Here is a 21,232-nt window from a genome sequence, read left to right as displayed (position 1 = left end):
ACTGTCTCTCAGTTATGAAGGTGAAATTAAGACATTTCCAGATAAACACAAGTTTAGGAAATTCTTAAAAACCAAACCAAAACTACAAGAAATACTAAAGGGAGTTCTTTGGTTAGAAAATCAATAATATCAGGTATTAACCCAAGACTAGTACACTGGACAGAGCAATCAGATGTTACCCCAGACAGGGAAATCATAAAAATAAAAAAAGATTAAAAAAGGCTCAAAACAGGGAAACAGCGATGTCATTATGTAAAAGAAGACAACATTGAAATAATGAGAGAGATTAAGAAATGTAGTCATAGATATTTCATATGGAGAGGAAGATAATGCAATATAAAGAAATAAAAGTTAGGTTTAAACTTAGAAAAATAGGGGTAAATATGAAGGTAACCTAAAAGGAGACTAACATTCATACTCATCAAAATAAAATACAAGAAAAAAATACTCAGCAAAAGCAAAATCAACAACAATGAAGAAGAGGAAAAGACAGTATATAAACTACTCACCACAAAAAATTATGTGGGAAATAGAATCTGTCAACAACAAATAAAAAAGACATCAAAATGACAGCACTAAACCCATAAAAAAAACCATACCTGTCCATAATTACACTGAATGCTAATGGACTAAATGCGCTGATAAAGAGATGGAGAGTAGCAGAATGAATAAAAAAAAAAAGATCCATATATATACTGACTACAAGAGACACACCTTAGACTTAAAGACACAAACAAACTAAAACTCAAAGAATGGAAAAAAATATATCAAGAAAACAACAATCAAAAAAGAGCAGGAGTGGCAATATTAATTTCTGACAAAATAGACTTTAAACTTAAATCCACCACAAATGATAAGGAAAGACACTATACAATGACTAAAGGGACAATATGCCAGGAGAATATAACCATATTAAATATTTATGCACCCAATGACAGGGTACTGGGTTTATGACAGAGCTACAATATACATTAAACAAACACTAACAGCATTGAAAAGTGAAACAGACAGCTCCACAATTATAGTAGGAGACTACAACACACGTCTTTCGGTGAAGTACTAGACATCCAGAAAGAAGCTCAATAAAGGCACGGAAGACCTAAATGCCATAATCAACCGATTTGACCTTACAGACATATGCACCCAACAGCAGCCAAGTATACTTTCTTTTCTAGTGCACATAGAATATTCTCTAGAATAGACCACATATTAGGTCATAAAGGAAGCATTAGAAAAAACAAAAACCCAGTGCCTTAGTGGAATCCAAAGCATCGAAATATTACAAAGCATTTTCCATGACCATAAGGCCAGAAAAGTAAAAGTCAATAATGGGAAAAGAAATCAAACACTTGGAAACTGAACAATACCCTGCTCAGAAAAGACTGGGTTATGAAAGACATTAAGGATGGAATAAAGAAATTCATAGAATCCAATGAGAATGAAAACACTTCCTATCAGATCTTTCAGGACACAGTGAAAGCAGTCCTCAGAGGTCAATTTATGTCCATAAATGCACTCATACAAAAGAAGAAAGGGCCCAAATCAAAGAATTATCCCTACAACTTGAACAAATAGAAAGAGAGCAACAACAGAAACCTTCAGGCAGTATAAGAAAGGAAACAATAAAAATTAGAACAGAACTAAATGAAATAGAAAACAGAAAATCAATTGAAAGAGTTAACAAGACCAAAAGCTGGTTCTTTGAAAAAAATAACAAAATTGATAAACCATTGGCTAAACGGACAAAAACAGAAGAAGCAAATAACGTGAATGAGAAATAAGAAGGACAATAAGACAACAGAACCAATTGAAATTAAAAGAATCATATCAGATTACTACGAAAAATTGTACTGTTGAAAACTTAGAAGTGGATGAATTCCTAGAAAAACACTACCTACCTAAACGAACACAAACAGAGGTAGATCAACTAAATAGACTTATAAAAAAAAGATTGAAAAGGTAATCAAAAACTCCCAACAACAACAACAAAAAAACCCTAGCCCAGACAGCTTTACTGCAGAGTTCTACCAAATGTGCAGGGAAGAATTAACACCGCTACTACTAAAGGTATTTCAGAGGATAGAAAAGGACTGAATACTCCCAAACTCATCCTGGAAGCCAGGATGTCCCTGACACCAAAACCAAATAAAGACACCACAAAAAAAGAAAATTACAGACCAATATCACTCATGAACTTAGATGCAAAAATCCTCCACAAAATTCTAGCCAATAGAATGCAACAACATATCAAGAAAATAATTGACTGTGACCAAGTGGGATTCATACCAGGTATGCAGGGATGGTTCAACATTAGAAAAACAATTAATGTAATCCATCATATAAATAAAAGACAAGAACCATATGATTTTATCAATTGATGCAGAAAAGGTATTTGACAAAATTCAACACCCATTCATGATATAAACTCTCATCAAAATAGTTATAGAGGAAAATTCCTCAACATAATAAAGGGTATTTATACAAAGCCAACAACCACCGTCATCCTGAATGGAAAGAGTCTGAAAGCATTCTCCTTAAGATAGGGAACCCAGCAAGGATGTCCTTTATCGCCACTCTTATTCATCATTGTGCTGGAGGTCCTGGCCAGAGCATTTAGGCTAGATAAAGAAATAAATGGCATCCAGATTGGTAACGAAGAAGTAAAAGTATCTCTATTTGCAGATGACATGATCTTATACACAGAAAACCCTAAAGAATCCTCAGGAAAACTACTAAAACTAATAGAAGAGTTTAACAGAGTAACAGGATCCAAGATAAACATATAAAAATCAGTTGGATTCCTCTACACCGACAAAAAGAACATTGAGGAGGAAATCACCAAATCAATACCATTTACAGTAGCCCCCAAGAAGGTAGAATACCTAGTTATAGATCTTTCCCGAGATGTAAAAAATGTATACAAAGAAAACTACAAGACACTACTGCAAGAAAACAAAAGAGACCTACATAAGTGGAAAAAGATACCTTGCTCATGGAAAGGAAAACTTAACATTGTTAAAATATCTATTCTAGCAAAAGCCACCTATAGATACAGTGCAATTCCAATCCAAATTCCAATGACATTTTTTAATGAGATGGAGAAACAAATCACCAACTTCATATGGAAGGGAAAGAGACCCCAAATAAGTAAAGCATTACTGAAAAAGAAGAACAAAGTGGGAGGTCTCACTTTACCTGATTTTAGAACCTACTTTACTACCACAGTAGTAAAAACACCCTGGTACTGGTACAACAACAGATACATAGACCAACGGAACAGAATTGAGAATCCAGACATAAATCCATCTACATATGAGCAGCTGATATTTGACAAAGGCCCAAAGTCAGTTAATGGGGAAATGGCAGTCTCTTTTTAAGTAATGGTGCTGGCATAACTGCATATCCATCAGCAAAAAAAAAGAAATGAGACCCATACCTCACACCATGCACAAAAACTAACTCAAAATGGATCAAAGACCTAAATATAAAATCTAAAGTGAAAAAGATCATGGAAGGAAAAATAGGGACAACACTATGAGTCCTAATACATGGCATAAACAGTATACAAAACATTACTAAAGATACCAAAGAGAAATTAGATAACTGGGAACTGGGAGCTCCTAAAAATCAAACACCTATGCTCATCCAAAGACTTCACCAAAAGAGTAAAAAGATTATCTACAGAGTGGGAAAAAAAGTTTTTAGCTATGACATTTCCAATCAGTGCCTGATCTCTAAAATCTACAAGACACTGAAAAAACTAAACTACAAAAAGACAACCCAATAAAACAAATGGGCAAAGCATATGAACAGGCACTTCACTAAAGAAGACATTCAGGTGGCAAACAGATACATGAGGAAATGCTCACGATCACTAGCCATTAGAGAAATGCAAATCAAAACTACAATGAGATTTCGCCTCACTCCAACAAGGCTGGCAGTAATCCAAAAAAACACAAAATAATAAATGTTAAGAGAGATTGTGGAGAGACTGGAACACTTCTACAGTGCTGATGGGAATGTAAAATGGTACAACCACTTTGGAAATCGATTTGGCAATTTCTTAAGAAGCTAGAAATAGAACTACCATATGATCCAGAAACCCCACTCCTTGAAATATTTCCTAGAGAAATAAGAGCTTTTGTATGAACAGATATATGCATACCCATGTTTCTTTGCAGCACTGTTTACAATAGCAAAAAGATGGAAGCAACCATGGTGGCCATCAACAGATGAATGGATAAATAAAGTATGGTATATTCACATAATGGAATACTATACATCAATGAAGAACAATGATGAATCCATGAAACATTTCATAACATGGAGGAATCCAGAAGGCATTATGCTGTGTGAAATTATTCAGTTGCAAAAGGACAAATACTGTATAAGAACACTATTATAAGAACTTGAGAAATAGTTTAAACTGAGAAGAAAATACTCTTTAATGGTTAAGAGAGGGAGGAGGCAGTCGGGAGGGAAAGGGGCTTTCACTAATTAGATAGTAGATAAAGACTGTTTTAGGTGAAGGGAAAGACAACACACAATACAGAAGAGGTCTGCACAACTGGACTAAACCAAAAACAAAGAAGTCTCCTGAATAAACCCAGCATAGCAGGGGCAGGGGTTTGGGGACCATGGTTTTAGAGGACATCTGAGTCAGTTGGCATAATAAAATTTATTAAGATAACATTCTGCATCTCACTTTGGAGAGCGGCATCTGGGGTCTTAAAAGCTAGCAAGCGGTCATCTAAGTTCCATTAGTTGGTCTCAACCCACCTGGAACAAAGGAGAATGAAGAACACCAAAGATACAAGGTAATTATAAGCCCAAGGGACAGAAAGGATGACATAAACCAGAGAATACATCAGCCTGAGACCAGAAGAGCTAGATGGTGCCCGGCTATACCTGATGACTGCTCTGACAGGGAACACAACAGAGAACCCCCGAGGGAGCAGGAGAGCTGTGGGATGCAGACCCCAAATTCTCATAGAAAGACCAGACTTAATGATCTCACTGTGACTAGTAGAACCCCAGTGGTCATGGTCCCAGACCTTCTGTTGGCCCAGGACAGGAACCATCCCAAAGCCAACTCTTCAGTCAGGGATTATGGTTTAGAAACTGATACCGGTGAAGAGTGAGCTTCTTGGATCAATTGGACACAAGAGGCTATGTTGGCATCTCCTGTCTGGAGGGGAGATGGCAGGGAGGAGTGAGTCAGAAGCTGGCCGAATGGACAAGAAAAGAGAGAGTAGAGGGAATGAGTGTACTGTCTCATTACGGGAACTGCAATTAGGAGTATACAGCAAGGAGTGTATAAATTTTTGTATTAGAGACTGACTTGATTTGTAAACTTTCAATTAAAACACAATAAAAATTAAAAAAAAAAGAAATAGACAAAAATAAAGATTCACTGACTGCCTTACTATTTTGTATTTTTTAGGTAATCAAAAACAAGTGAGTCATTATGATTTCAGCAAAAGAGAGAGCCCCGAAGAAGTCATTTGGCTTCTCAGACAGACCCTGGCTGCAAATGCCCTTTTTTGTGGTTCTGCTCATATCTTACAAAATCACCATTTTTGGCAATGTGTCCATCATGATGATGTGCATCCTGAATCCCAAACTTCATACACCTATGTGTTTCTTTCTCACTAGTTTCTCTGTCTTAGATCTCTGTTATAACTTAAACACAGTCCCTCATATGTTGGCAAATATTTGTTGCAACAAAAACACTATCAGCTAGGTGGCTGCAAGGCCCAACTCATCGTTTTCCTGGCCTTGGGTGCTACTGTCTCCTCCTGGCTATAATGTCCTTTGACAGATTTGTGGTGATTTGCAGACCCTGGTGGTGCAGTGGTTAAGAGTTATGGCTGCTACCAAAAGATTGGCAGTTCGAATCCACCAGCCACTCCTTGGAAATCCTATGAGGCAGTTCTACTCTGTCCTACAGGGTCGATTCAACTCAACAGCAACAGGTTTGGTTTGCTTTTTTTCCCCACTATGTAGGCATCATTCATCATTTGTTCTACCTGAGGATGGCAGCCATACACACTGGTTTCAGCAACTCAGTACTGCAGTCTTCCTTGACCTTTAACATGCTGTGGAGCAGACATAAGGAAGTGGACCACTTCTTCTGTGAGGTCCCTGCCCTTCTCAAGAGCTGCCACAAAGCCTAGTGAGTCTGAGATCTGTTTCTTTAGTGTATTCTGCTAATTCCAGTGACATTGATCCTCATCTCTTATGGCTTCATTGTTCAAGGAATATTGACAATCAGATTGGCAAAAGATAACAAAAATCTTTTGGGACCTGTGGGTCCCATTTGATTATGGTATCTTTTTTGGGGGAACAGGCATCTATATTTATCTACAACCACCTTCATCCACCTCTACGGACTGGGAAAATATGGTTTCCATCTTCTGTGGGATCATCACACCCATGCTGAACCCTCTCATTTACAACCTTAGAAATAAGAATATGAAGGAGGTCTTCAAGAAGGTGATGCCAAGAATCTTCTTCTTTAAGAAATACTCCAAGGTGATGCAACTCTTCTATGTTTCCTTAACCTGGAAGATGTTAATAACTTTTGAACTTACTTTCCTACTCTCTAGGCTCTCATGATTCCGTTGAACTCTACCAGAAGTTAGAAAATTCTTCCTCTGTAAAGAAGGAATGCTGAGATAAGATCTTTTTTCTAAATTAAAAAGTTTTCTGCTTTCCAGAATCCACCAATGCACTCTGTTCCTTGAAGCCAAGTCATAGTCATTTCCTTCAATCAATGTCAGAGTAGTCAGGAGACTTGGATGTTTTACCATCCCACTTATATGCTATTTGTTCTAGAATCATCTTGTCTACCATCTTACTTTGGATTTTCCACACCTTTATGATTAGCAATCCAACAGAATGCAGAAATTTTTGAACACTATCATTAATATCACAAACTGCTAGAAATTCAAGCTGAATTCAGAAGAGGATGTGGAATAAGAGTCATCAGATGGATCTTGGCTGAAAGCAGAAAATACCAGAAAGATGTTTACCTGTATTTTATTGACTATGCAAAAGCTGTGTGGATCAAACCAAACTATGGATAACATTGCAAAGAATGGGAATTCCAGAGCACTTAGTTGTGCTCATGAGGAACCTGCACATAGACCAAGAGGTAGTTGTTCAAACAGAACAAGAGGATGCTGTCTGATTTAAAATCAGGAAAGGTGTGTGTCAGGGTTTTACCCTTTCACCATGCTTATTCAATCTGTATGCTGAGCTGATAATTCGAGAAGCTGGACTATATGAATAAGAATGTGGCATCAAGATTGGAAGGAGACTCATAAACAACCTGTGATGACACAATCTTGCTTGCTGAAAGCAAAGAGGACTTGAAGCACTTACTGATGAAGACCAAAGACTGTTACAGCCTTCAGTAGGGATTGCACCTCAACATAAAGAAAACAAAAATCCTCACAACTAGGCCAATAAGCAACATCATGATAAACAGAGAAAAGATTGATGTTATGAAGAATTTCATTTTACTTGAATCCACAATATATGCCAGTGGAAGTAGCGGTCAAGAAATCAAACAACATATTGTATTGAGCAAATCTGTGGCAAAAAAACCTTTTTCAAGTGTTAAAAAGCAAAAATGTCATTTGAGGATTAAGGTCCATGTGACCCAAGCCATGGTATTTTCAATAGCCTCGTATGCATGCAAATGCTGGGCAATGAATAAGAAAGACCAAAGAATAATCAATGCTTTTGAATTATGGTGTTGGTGAAAAATATTGAATATAACATGAACTGCCAGAAGAAAGAACAAATCTCTCTTAGAAGAAGTACAACCAGAATGCTCCTTAGAAGCAAGGATGATGAGACTTCATCCCAAATACTTGGGATATGTTATCAGGAGGGATTATTCCCTGGAGAAGGACATCACACGTGATAAAATAGAGAGTCAGTGAAAGAGAGGAAGACCCTCAATGAGACAGATTGACACAGTGGCTGCAACAATGGGCTTAAGCACAGCAACAATTTTAAGGATAATGCAATACTTGGCAGTGTTCATTCTTTTGTACACAGGGTTCCTATGAGTCGTAAACAACATGACAGCACCTAACAACAACAACAATGATTAAATAACCAGTGATCCCAAACCAAAAATTTCTCCACCAGCACCCATACCTTAATCATTTCACATCCTCACTTCCCTTGATAAAATCTATCATATACAACCTTAGACTTGTTATAAGCTTACAGACTGGCTCAGATGTAGCTACCTTTAAGCTATCTAAATGTATTCATATGGTACTGAAAAACTGCCTTGTAGGTTTTCCAATCTTGACAGAAGCAGAACTGCCAATCTTTGGGTTAGCAGCCAAGCACTGAACCACTGTGCCACCAGGGATCCTCATATTGTACAAGAAACCTGGAACTTCAGTTGAATTTTTTTTCCAATTCTACTTTCAGTTCATCCATTTACTACTTACAGATAGCATTTTTTTTTCTTTTTCTCAAATTTCTTATTTGTCCCAAGTTCTGCACCAAGTTCTGCCCTAAGCCTGAAGGATTTCATCTAAATTATAAAGCTAATTATAGAAATGTCAATGGGAATACTTTTCTTCTAATATCGATATGAATTTATCCACTCTTATTTGATTACTCATTCAATAAACATTTATTATTCAGTAGCTAGCACTCAAAAAAAAAAAAAAAACACAAACTGGTTGGCTTCAATTCGATTCTGACTCATAGTAACCTTATAGGACAGAGTAGAACTGCAGTTTCCAAGGAACGGCTGGTGGATTTGAACTGTTGATCTTTTGGTTAGCAGTTAAGCTCTTAACCAGGGCTCCAAATAGCACTAGACCAGAGGAGAAACAATTGCAGTTCTTCTACTGAAGAAATGTTCTAGTTTATCAGGGGTAGCAGATGACTTTTTTTTCAAAGTTTCCAAATGCCATTGGAGGGGCAGACAAGGATTTGTGGAGGACATGTGAGGGACACCTGACACAGGTTAGTGGGGTAGGACAGCTGCCCAAATTAAGTTTACTGGGGGATATGACCCTTAAGAAAGACACTTAGGTTATTAGCTGTAGCTAGTAATGTAAAAGCATAGCCGAAGCAACATTTTGGGCAACAAAAAAGGAGCCACAAAGCAAACCTTTTCAGAAGTTACAAGTAATTTAGTATGGATAAAACATAGACTACAAGGAACAGAGAAGATGAGGATGGACATGTTCACCAAAAACTTTGGACTTTATCTAGTAAGCCAGGAAGAAGAATTCAAGGATTATGAGAGGTACCATTGGCAGTAGAAAATTACTACAAGCTTAGGAACCTGATAAAGGGTTAATCTAACCACAGCAGGCCATAACCACAAAAGGCCAACTTGTTTGTCAGAATCTATAGGACTTGAAAGAATAAAAAGTACATCAAAGTGGTAGAGTAGAGTGCTCTAACTGGATCAATGGACTGTGGATGTGCATATGAAAAGGAAATAACAATTTACCCCAGGAAGCAAGTTAGAGATGTACCCGATATCACACTTAAGCCACGTAACAAAAAACAACTCTCATATGACAGACCCAGGGTCTCTAAGCCAAAAGACCAAATTGTTAGACAAGAAAAAAAAGGCCACACAATCATGACAAAAGTGCCCCATCTGGGACCCCTGCTGCCTACATGGTTCTTTGCTTTAACCAGTCATAGTCTGTAAGTAATTTACTCATAGGGACATATTCCAATGACTGAAAATGGCATGTTGAAAGACCTTACAATGAACCAGCACCTGTAGAAATTGTATAAAACATACCCATAGATTGTACCCTGAGTGCTTGCAGCAGCCAGTTTGCCATTCTTGTTTTCTGATATGTCACAACAAAATCTCTTTATTGCAGACAGCTTGGTGAAACTTGTTACAAATTGGTGCAACGTGAACAGGGTCTTCACTAGCAAATTCCTCATTGGATCCCCAGGAGATCTGAACTACTTTTGGTGCTTCAGCAGATCCATTGTATTTTGCTTCTTGCACTCCTTGTCCCCTTCTAAGATCCTCTGACTGAGGTAAGCACTATCGAAATACAAACTTTATTGCCTTTCTGCATAATAGGAGATGTTATTATGTAAACCGTTTTGGCACCTTTTGTTTGAAGTCTTATTTTGAGAGCTCCATCTGGAGGCCTTTTGGTAAAATTTCAGTACTTGAATTTATGGTTGTGTTTTCTTTTTTGTCTCCTTTTCTGTGTAAGCTAACAAAAGCAAGAGAAATAATAATCACAGCAGTGACAAAAGTGCCCCATCTGGGACCCCTGCTGCCTACATGGTTCAAAACTTTGATGTCACTGCTGGTCAGTATTTAGAAAAATAGCACAGTCTGACTAAGGACCCTGAGGCTGAACAGTGGCCCCTGTGGGGAAGTTTGGATTTGGCTAAGATATTATATTTGAGATGTAAACTAGAAAGTCAAGGACCTTGTGTAAAGCAACTACAGTGGAAAATTTTTTATAATTGGTACTTTGAGGCATATTGACAGCAACATCATGACCAATTTACCTCCCTAGAGAAAGTAGTAACCAAGCTATCCAAACAAATTCAAACATTGCAAAAGGGATTGGAAGGCAGTATAAAATTGGACTCAGTCAAATCATTGCCTTCAGTCTCTATCCAGGCTTGGAGAATTTGGCTTTGTCTGAAATGCCATTTGCTAGGCCAGAAAATATTGAGCCCACCATGCCCTTAGCAGTTAAACAAAGAACCAAAGGCAGGAACCTTGAGGTCTCCTTCCACCCATGGCCTAAGGCTAAACTTAAAAAAAAAAAAAATTTTTTTTTTTTATTAAAAAAAAAAAGGCTAACCTTAGGGCCATTGTAAAAGAGTTCTCTGATCCAAGGGAATATCCAAACAAAATTTATTCATGAATTTAGTATATTAGTTGAAACATATGAGGCTGGTGCTGCTTATATCTATAATGTAATAAATATGTTGTTAGGTCCCAGTGATGCCCATTGGTGGATAGAAGCAGAAAAATGGGTAGATCCTGAAAAAACTTTAAGTGTCCCTAAAGGTACCTCAGGCACAACTCTTAGAACAGAAACCAAGGAATTAATAGAAGAGCTTATAGACTGTTTCTTCAGTTTTCCCTCCAAAAATCAATTGGACAAGATTACAAGCTTGCAATCAAGAAAAAGGTGACTATAATTATAGAGATAATTATAGAGATAGGTTAACTAAAATGTTTATAGACCATTCAGGGTTAAAAATTACTGATAAAGGGGCTATGGTCACCTTTAATTCACTATTTGTAGGAGGATTGAATCCTAAATTATCCCAAATGGTAAAAAGGCATCAGTAAAATTGGGAAAATATTGATACTTCTGAATTAGCCACTTTAGCCTATGAATTAAACCAAACTATGAAACAGCAATCGAAACAGCCCGAACAAAAAAAAAAAAAAAGAAAGAAAGAAAAATTAATGGCTCTCCAATTGAAGTAATTAGAGAAAGCAATGGGAGCAAAGGCAAAGCAAGAGCATTCTCCCACCAATAATATTGCTCCCATGGTCTGAAACTATTGCGAGAAACCTGGTCACTTTAAAATGGGTTGTTTTAAGCTTAAGAATAAACAAAAGGTGACTTGTTCAGCATCACCTTTAAAAAATCAATGTGAAAAGGCTCCATCCAGGGAGGTGATAGAGGCTTTGAAATCTGTCCCCTTGTCCCAACTGAGAAAAACAATGATTGAAGTAAATGGGGAGACTTGTACCCTCCTTGGAACCCCTGGTGCCGTAGTGGTTAGGAGCCACGCCTGATTACCAGAAGGTTGGTGGTTCGAATCCACCAGGCGCTCCTTGAAAACCCTATGGTGCAGCTCTGCTCTGTTCTTGTGGGTCACTATGAGTCAGAGTTAACTCGACAGTAATGGGATTGGTTTTTTGGGTACCTTCCTTTGGATACAGGTGTGACATTGTTGGCAATCAATCCCACAAGTTTGGAAAGACCTCTTCCCCAGAGTACTCAGACTTCTCAAATTGTAGGGACTTCCAATAAGGAACAAATTTCAACCCGTTCTTACCCGTAGCACTTTCTTTAGGGCCAATAGAAGACTTCCACCCATTTCTACTAAGTAAAAAAAAAAGTGATAGTTGCCTGTAAATTTGTTATGCTATGACTTTCTTTCCAAATGGGAATGCCATATTCAGCTTACAGATGCAGGGAATATACTACCCATTCCCCTGATGCTGAAAATGAAGATGAAACCCAGATGCCTGAGATAGAAGAAACACTTTGTTTATTACAAGGTCTTTTGGTGTTGGAGGACAAGGATATCCTGTCCTTAGAAAAACAGTCTCAAATTCTTAATCAAATATCATCACAATTATGGGCTTCCTTGTCAACCAATGTTGGCTGCATTCTATCAGCTGAACTTATTAAAGTCCAAATAGACCCCACTAAGCCCTTGAAGTTGCTCAACATCTTTTAGAACCTGAAGCAAAGGACTGAAACCTATCATCCACTATCCAAGATATTTACCTGTCTTTTATTGACTATGCAAAGGCATTTGACTATGTGGATAATAACAATTGTGTAGAACATTTCAAAGAATGTGAATTCCAGGACACTTAATTGTGCTCATGTAGAACCTGTGCATAGACCACGAGGCACTCATTGGAACAGAACAAGGTGACTGTGTGGTTTAAAATTGGAAAATGTATGCAACCAGGTTATATCTTTTCACTGTTCTTATTCAATCTGTATGCTGGGCAAATAGTATAAGAAGCTGAACTATATGAAGAAGAAAGTGACATCAGGATTGGAGGAAGATTCATTAACAACCTATGATATGCAGATGACAGAACCTTGATTGCTGAAAGTGAAGAGGACTTGAAGCACTTACTAATGAAGATCAAAGACCACAGCCTTCAGTATGGATTGCACCTCAACATAAAGAAAACAAAAATCCTCACAACTGAACCAATGAGCAACATCATGATAAACATAGAAAAGATTGAAGTTGTCAAGGATTTCATTTTACTTGGATCCACAATCAACAGCCATGGAAGCAGCAGTCAAGAAATCAAAAGATGCACTGTATTGCAAAGGACATCTTTAAAGCTTTGAAGAGTAAAGATGTCACCTTGAAGACTAAGGTGTGCCTGACCCAAGCCATGGTATTTTCAATTGCATCATATGCATGGGAAAGCTGGACAATGAATAAGGAAAACTGAAGAAGAATTGATACCTTTGAATTGTGGTCTTGGTGAAGAATATCGAATGTATCACGGACTGCCCAAAGAACAAACAAATCCATCTTAGAAGAAGTACAACCAGAATGCTCCTTAGAAGCAAGAATGGCCAGACTGCACCTTACATAGATTGGACATGTTGTCAGGAGGGATCAGTCCCTGAAGAAGGATATCATGCTTGGCAGAGGTCAGGGTCAGCGGAAAAGAGGAAGACCCTCAAAGAGGTGGATTGACACAATGGCTGCAACAGTGAGCTCAAGCACAACGATTTTTAGGACGGCTCAGGACCGGGCATTGTTTCATTCTCTTGTGCACGGTGTCGCTATGAGTCAGAACAGAGTCAACAGCACATAACAAGAACGATTATCAACACAACTCGAGTCCCAGGGTTACCCCTCCCCAACTGCATTACCTCCTCCCTGAGGTGATTGCTATCATAAGTTGTGTTTTATCTTTATTTCCTTGTATCTTACTACACTTTAATGTATCTCTACACAATATAAGGTTACTGTGAGGTGGAATGGACTTGAGGGCAATAGGTTTTCTTGAACACTATATAACATGTTTTGCAAATATTTAAACCTAAAGTAAATGACATTATGCTATATGCATTCTTCTGCAACTTATCTTTCCAAGCCCCTATTAAGAAAAATAATTCTGCATTCAGGATTATTGTGATCATTATTTCTGGAACACACAAAGGTAAAATGTCCATTCGAAGGTCTGTATCTCACAAAAACCTCTCACCAAATTCTTTACCTGTTTGTCATTCTGAGGGGGTGAAATTATGATGGCAATTGTATTGAAAATGCCTGAGGATTGAAGGTGACAACAATATTGGGGGCAATGCCCCAGTGCTGCATCATAGCTCTGAGGAGTGTCTACACGGGGAAGAGTTCCTGGAGTAAGATTGTCTGACTTACTTTAGCTCTCAGCAATAAACAATCCCTCAATTGTCTCTTTCTCCTCACAAAGACCTAGAGATTATTTCATTATCTGAGCTAAAGTGAAGTGTTGGAACTTTTAAATAGCTGAACTGAGCATGGGGATAAAACATATCTAATAGGTTCTACTCTTCCAAGTGACAGAATCCCTAGGGACTTGGAGAAAATGAACTCACCACCAACAGTAGTTCTACCAAGCCAGCTCTGTAATTAGATTCTGAGGGTTCTCCTTCCTATTTTGAAAGAATTGCATACTTTGAAAATCTTTCTAATTGCTTTTCCAGCTTTATACAACAAACACTGTGCTCTTTATCCAGATCTGAAAAGGTTGTCCACACTCATTCAGGGAGACTGCATGAACAAATCCCAACAGGTCTTCAATTTCTCAGAAAACAGTGATGAATGAACCAAAGGAGCACCGTCGATAAATCAAACCATGGTGTTTCCATCATTCCTGGCTCTCCCCTCCAGAACACAAGATAGGCATAAGAGTAAAGAGTAAATAGGCAATTATTCAGGGAATTGAGGGGCTTTTTCATTTTAATTTAGAAAACAGGAAAAGAGTTAGAAATATACAAGTGAACTAAATCTCAGAATGTTGTTTTTACTGATTTTGGCTCATTAATTCCTCACTCATATATGAAATTGCAAGAATATTTAAACATCCATATATTTTTACATCTGTTATGTTACATCTGTTATGTGTTATAAACTTAAATTGATGTGTTTTTAAGATGACAAGCACAATAAAATATTGATTTCTCAACAAGCCAGTGTCTTGTGTGAGGAAAAGTTTGAGCACTACCACATTTCTAAGGCTCTAGTGGAGCTCATGCAGCCAAGTAACCTAATGGAAAGTATCCTGGAGTTTATCAGTAGAATAATTATTAGAATCCAGCTCCACCAAAAGTTTTGGTGTTTGATTTTAAAAGCGTTTCACTTATTTTTGTCTAAATGCTTTTGTAACAGGAATACTACTCTCTGTGACCTACTAAATTTCTTAAGGAGTCCCTGGGATGGTGCAAATGTTTAACACACTTGGCTGTTAAGTGAAAGGTTGGTAGTTTGAGTCCACCCAGGGGCATGTAGGGAGAGAGGCCTGGTGATCTACTTCAGAAAAATCAGTCATTCAAAACCCTAGAAATGCAAGGATGATAATATCAATCAATTAAATCCATGTAATTAACATTAATACATTAAAGAGGACATTTTAAATCACTTTTAAAAACTTCAAAAAGAACATTTCATCAATGCAACATCCATTTAAGGCAAAATCTTCTGATAAACTAAAAACTGAGTGTTTTAGTTATCTAGTGCTGCTATTACAGAAACACCACAAGTGGATTGCTTTAACAAAGAGAAATTTATTTCCTCACGATAAAGTAGGCTAAAAGTCCAAATTCAAGCTGTCAGCTCCAGGGGAGAGTTTCTCTCTCTGTCAGCTCCGAGGAAGGTCCTTGTCCTCAATTATCCCATGGTCGAGGAACTTCTCAGGCACAGGGACCCCAGGTCCAAAGGATATGTTCTGTTCCTCATGCAGCTTTCTTGGTGGTATGAGGTCCCCAACTCTCTGCTTGCTTCCTTTTCCTTTTATCTCTTGAGAGATAAAAGATGGTGCAGGGCACACTCCAGGGAAACTGCCTTTACACTGGATCAGGGAGGTGACCTGAGTAAGGGTGATATTACAATAACACACTAATCCTCTTACCATAACATTACAATCACAAAATGGAGGACATTCACACAATACTGGGAATCCTGGTCTAACCAAGTTGACACATATTTCTGAGGGGACACAATTCAATCCATGACACTGAGTTTACATAATTAAAAATACTTACCTAAAACCTACAGCAGATATCTAAATTGGTGAGATTTTAAACTATCTCATTTTAAAATTGGAAATAAAATCAAGGATGTTTTCTTTCTTGATATTAGTCAACATTGCTCACCTGGAAATGATGGAGGCCAAGCAGGGGGAAGAAGGGTAAAGGGTGGAAAGTGTGTATCGCTGGATACCAACTGATCTTTCTCCTGCTTGGAGCTCCTTGAAGCTGTCTTGCTGTACTCCCTGTCTACCATTCTAGGTGGCTGAGGGGTCCAAAATGCAAACCTGTGCTGCGTTAGCTAGTAGGGGACCTCCACTCTGTATTTTCCCTTGGTCACTTGTCTGTTTTCTATTCCATTTGACGGTTGAGTTCTTTATCTCTTCATTTGATGTTTAGGGTTTCAGGATTGACATTTGTCACTGTTTTACTTAGTTTTTTGGGTCTTTGGTGTGTAGGTACAGCATGGTGCTTCTGTCCAAAGTGCCAGGTTGGCTGTGCCCCCCCCCAATTTATCTTTTTTGAATCTCAAACCAAGTATATATTGTGTAGTGTCATTTTAATATCCATTTTAAATATAAAAAAATAAAGGCTTAGAAATGTTAAGCATTTTTTTTTCCCTAGAGGTGAATTTTGGAGTCCTAGTCTAACACTTCTTTCATACTTTTCTTCCCCTTTAGTCACTTCATATGCCTTCAGTAATATTTCCTTCTGTTGGTAGATCATTTACATTCGATGAGCTAAATTCTGTTGTGAATTCTTATGAATGTTGGTACAATAAATTCACAAGAATGTTGCTGTGAGATCTTAGGCAGAAAAGTGTCTTATCATTAAAGAGAAAATTAGATTTAATTTTCATTGTTATTACTTACTATCACCACTTTCCTTTTTGAATCACATTGAGGAGGGGGGTCAAAGTGTATTTTAAGGAGTTTCTGGGGGATGGATGGATGGGGTCAATGAGGCCTGAGGACTGCAGTCTGGTCAGGTTCTCCTGGACCTGGCAGCAACCAAAGAAGCTGCCCTTCTTGATAAACTTCATAACACCCATTCAGTACAGATTAGCTTTTAGAACGTCAATATATTTATTTATTGTAATTTAATACAGTGGTGTATGTACATGTACTTAAGGGAAACACAAGACAGATCAAATATTTGAAATATTAGTGTAACTTGCAGCCCAAAGAAGAGACTCAAACCAAAAAGAAAATAAAACCAGACATACAAAGGGAAAAAAAATATATTGCTATATATTGTAATGCTCTCCTAAGAGTCCATTACTATTATATTTTTGATGTACTTAGATTATTGAACTTAGTAAATGACTTAATACATCTCCTAACATTATTATAAATTGTACTAAGAGAAAGAAATTTTCCAAATCCAAGAGTATTGGGAGGAATAGCTTGACTGTATACATCAGGAGCACAGAACGTACGTTCTCTGTGTGTTTCTTTCTTTTTTTGTGGGCTGACAAACTTTTTCTGAAAGCAACTCTGAAAGTGGAAGGCAAGGAAATCAATGATAGCCTGTCAATGTTGTTGTGTGCCATTGATATTAAAGATATTCTACGTGTTTTATTTCTGTATTGTTCTGATTGGGAAAATACATAATTATCCAGTAAATCATCTAGTGGCTTCTCCCCCTTCTCAATCCAAGAATTATGAAGTGTTTAGAGAAAATGGAGTTCCTGGGTGTTGCAAACAGTTCTGTGGGGACAGTTCTATTCTGAAACACATGAGGTCACGATAGTCAAATCAACAGGAATTGGTTTTTTAGAGGAGAAAATATTAGGTTACTTTTAGATTTCATAATGGATCTTTCTACATCTATCTAGATTGGTTTCAATTATTAAATAATGTGATCCTTTAAAGAAAGATACTGGATCATAAAAAATATTAAAGTTTAATTCATAAGTCATCACATTTTCCCATAAAAAGCTAAATACCATGATAACTGGAGATAAAAGATTTACATATTGTATGAAATACTACTACACACAAATATTACCACAATGTAAAAAATTCACATAAATGCCATGATGTAATAGATCCATGGCAAAAGCCTGTTTATCTCAAATGGGTTTTATTGTTTTAAACCACAACAGTTTTCCACACGGGATTTCTTTTATTAACCAATCTCTATGATTACTTGCCTCAGCAAAAACTAAAGATACTTAGAAAATATATTTCACTGCCTTATTTACTCTAATATTTTTCTATGATTTCCATTTCCTCTTCATTTTTGTAGATTCATAGGCAACTCTCACCAACTTCTTTAGTGCATCCTTCATCTCCTTATTCCTCGAGGTGTAGATGAGGGGGTTGAGACTTGGAATGATGATGGTGTAAAAGAGGTTGAGGAACTTGCCCTGGTCTTTGGAGGCCTGGTTACCTGGCTGTAGGTACATGTAGATGACAGTTCCATAGAGGATGGACACACAGTGAGATGAGATCCACAGGTATTAATTGCTTTTCTTTGCCCTGCTTTTGACTTCATTCTCAGCACAGCTTGGGCAATGTAACCATAGGATATAAGAATAAGGAGGAGGGGTGTAAGGACAATGACAATTCCTATAGCAAAAACAGACATTTCAACAGTTGTGGTGTCTGTACAAGCTATTTTGACCATAGCTGGCAACTCACACAAGAAATGATCCAGAAGGTTGTTTCTACACCTAGGCAAATCCAGTGTGAATGTACATAATACTACAGAAGAGGTCAGACAAATACCCCAACCCATGATGATCATCTTGAGACAAAGATGTGGGTTCATGATTACTAAATAATGCAAGGCTTTACAAATAGCTGTAAAATGATCATAGGACATGACAGTCAGGAGAAGGCACTCAGTGGAGCGCAAACACATATTAACATAGAGTTGAGTGACACAACCCACATAGCTGATGGTCTTATCAGGGCCCCACAAGTTAACCAGCACCTGAGGTATGATGCTGGTGGTAAAACACAGATCTAAAAAATTCCTGAGGAAAAAATACATTGGTGTGTGCAGATGGAAATCCAGGAGAGATACAACAATGATGGCTGTGTTACCCACCAATGTAATTAAGTAGAAGATGGTGACAACTCCTGACAGGACCATCTCCAGTTTGGGATGATCAGAGAAGTCAAGCAGAATAAAACCATGTAGAGAACTATAATTGTTTTGGTCCATGGTCCTTCAATGCCTAAATCCAAAATGAGGAGAAGAACAAGAAATTTGTCAACACAGACTACGTTAATAGTTTAACGAAATACAGAACTAAACAAAGGGAGAATTTATACCAATAATTTTACAAAACCAAAGAATAGAAAATATTGCATTCAAGAAATCTAGTATTTACTGCAGGTTCTTTTATACTGCAGAGTTCAGTATTATATATTTTATCAGCATGACCTTCAGGAGTTCACTCTTGAACTCAGGGTCTGAATATTTTCACAAGTGAATTTGAGAGTCTTCAATAGATATGGTTCTAAAATAATGTGACTCTTATTCTCTGCAAAACTGATAAGTTTAAAATAATGAACAATTCTTTTACTTCATCAGAGAATGCACATATAAAATTTAATTATTTGGCTAATGTCAGAGTAAGGAAAAGAGCATTCTTCTTCTTCCATATCTTAGTACATAGCATCTTTGATCTCCAAGGTTGCTTTGTGAGATATCTAGCATTTCTCCTTGGCACTTTCATCTATCTCATTCCTAATAACTAACTTATCACCAAAACTGGTAAATTTGAATGCAAAAATATACATTAATGATCCTCTCACTTTTTAAATTTTCTACCACTACTAGTCTAATCGAAACTACTATCATCTGTCTAGATTCTGGTAATAATCTTCTGTCCTTACATTCAGTCTTATGCCTTGTTAAAAGATTTAATAAGATCACATCATCCATGGGCTTAAAACTGGTCAATGACTTTGCACTACCTTTAAGAAATACTCAAATTCTTTAAGTTGGTTGAGATGAACCTACCTGGTTAAACTCATTCCCATCTGAAGTCCCTGAAATCATTCCACTATTTCTATGGGGAACTCCTACTCATTCTTTCGGTCAGCTTTAAAAATTTCTTTCTTAAAGAGGAACCACCTGAGCCCATCATCTCTTTTTGCTGTATATCTTTTATCCAGTATACGGAACTCCAACAGACAGCCGATATAGCATGGACATTAAAACCATAGTCACAGAGCTTTTTTTCATATCTCATCTCTGCCAGCTATTTAATTGTGTGGTCCCAGGCAAGTTACATAACACCCTTGGGCTCGGTTTTCTTGTCTCTTAAAATGGGACAATAAAAATATATAAAGTTGGGGTGAATATTGAATGAGTAATATACGTAAGGTGCTTAGAACAATGTTTGTAACATAGTAAGTCTCAAAATCATAAGTTACCAAAATTATTATCAGAAAAAATTATAATCATGCACCATGCAGGTCAGTGTTTGTTTAACTTTCCCCCGTACCACTCTATGAGCTTTAAAAGCAGACATGATGGCTAGTGTTCTTCCCTCTATCCCTGACCCCTAAAGCAGACACCCCAAACATATTTTTTTAATAAATGAAAAGTTAAGTCACACCATGAATAATACTGAAAAATTACTGAAAGTTATTAGTTAACATTTTCTTTATAAATTTAGATTGACGTCTTGTGAAGTTACCTGAATAGAGTGATAGAAGGGAGTAGACAAATGGAAAAGGCTTTGGTTTTATCTCTGTAGTAACAAATAGCCAATTTGGTAAGTTTGATGAAAAATAATTTAAAATATTAGTCTCTATGTGAAGGACTACGAAGCTCTGTGTTCTTTAGCAATGTGACACAGATACAGTTCACTTAGGAAAGCTTGAACATATCAGAACTGATGAAACTTCTAACAATTGAACACATTGTCAACAGTCCACCTTCACAGCTTCCTATTACTGACTACCGAAAAATAACTTCTTAGTATCTGAAGCAAAAATAACTTCTGGAAAGATTTGTTTAAAAAAAAAACTAAGAAAGAGCTTCTTATTAAAAAATAATAGTTACTTATCAAGGGACTTGAGCATTTGTGTGTGTGTGTAGCTATAGGGTAAAAAGTGGTGCATTTTATTTGTTGTGTACATGTCAGGTACATAGTCTCAATATTATGAAAAAGACATCAATCTTTGGCCATGAATCAATTGTGTACACACTCACTAGACTAACTGAATATACTGGTCAACAGTCATTTCAATATCCACATTGGGTAA

At 37.2% G+C, this 21,232-nt stretch overlaps 2 pseudogenes; one reads left to right on the top strand and one right to left on the bottom strand.

Moving 5' to 3' along the window:
- Positions 1-5,467: 5,467 nt before the first annotated feature.
- On the top strand, positions 5,468-6,618 carry LOC126062542 (putative olfactory receptor 2B3; annotated as a pseudogene).
- Positions 6,619-18,219: 11,601 nt separating this feature from the next.
- LOC126077715 (olfactory receptor 2W1-like) lies at positions 18,220-19,175 on the bottom strand (annotated as a pseudogene).
- Between the last annotated feature and the right edge of the window lie 2,057 nt (positions 19,176-21,232).

Source organism: Elephas maximus, chromosome 1 (genome assembly GCF_024166365.1).
Source record: "Elephas maximus indicus isolate mEleMax1 chromosome 1, mEleMax1 primary haplotype, whole genome shotgun sequence".
Taxonomy (NCBI): Eukaryota; Metazoa; Chordata; class Mammalia; order Proboscidea; family Elephantidae; genus Elephas; species Elephas maximus.
This window is presented reverse-complemented; position numbering and strand designations above follow the sequence as displayed.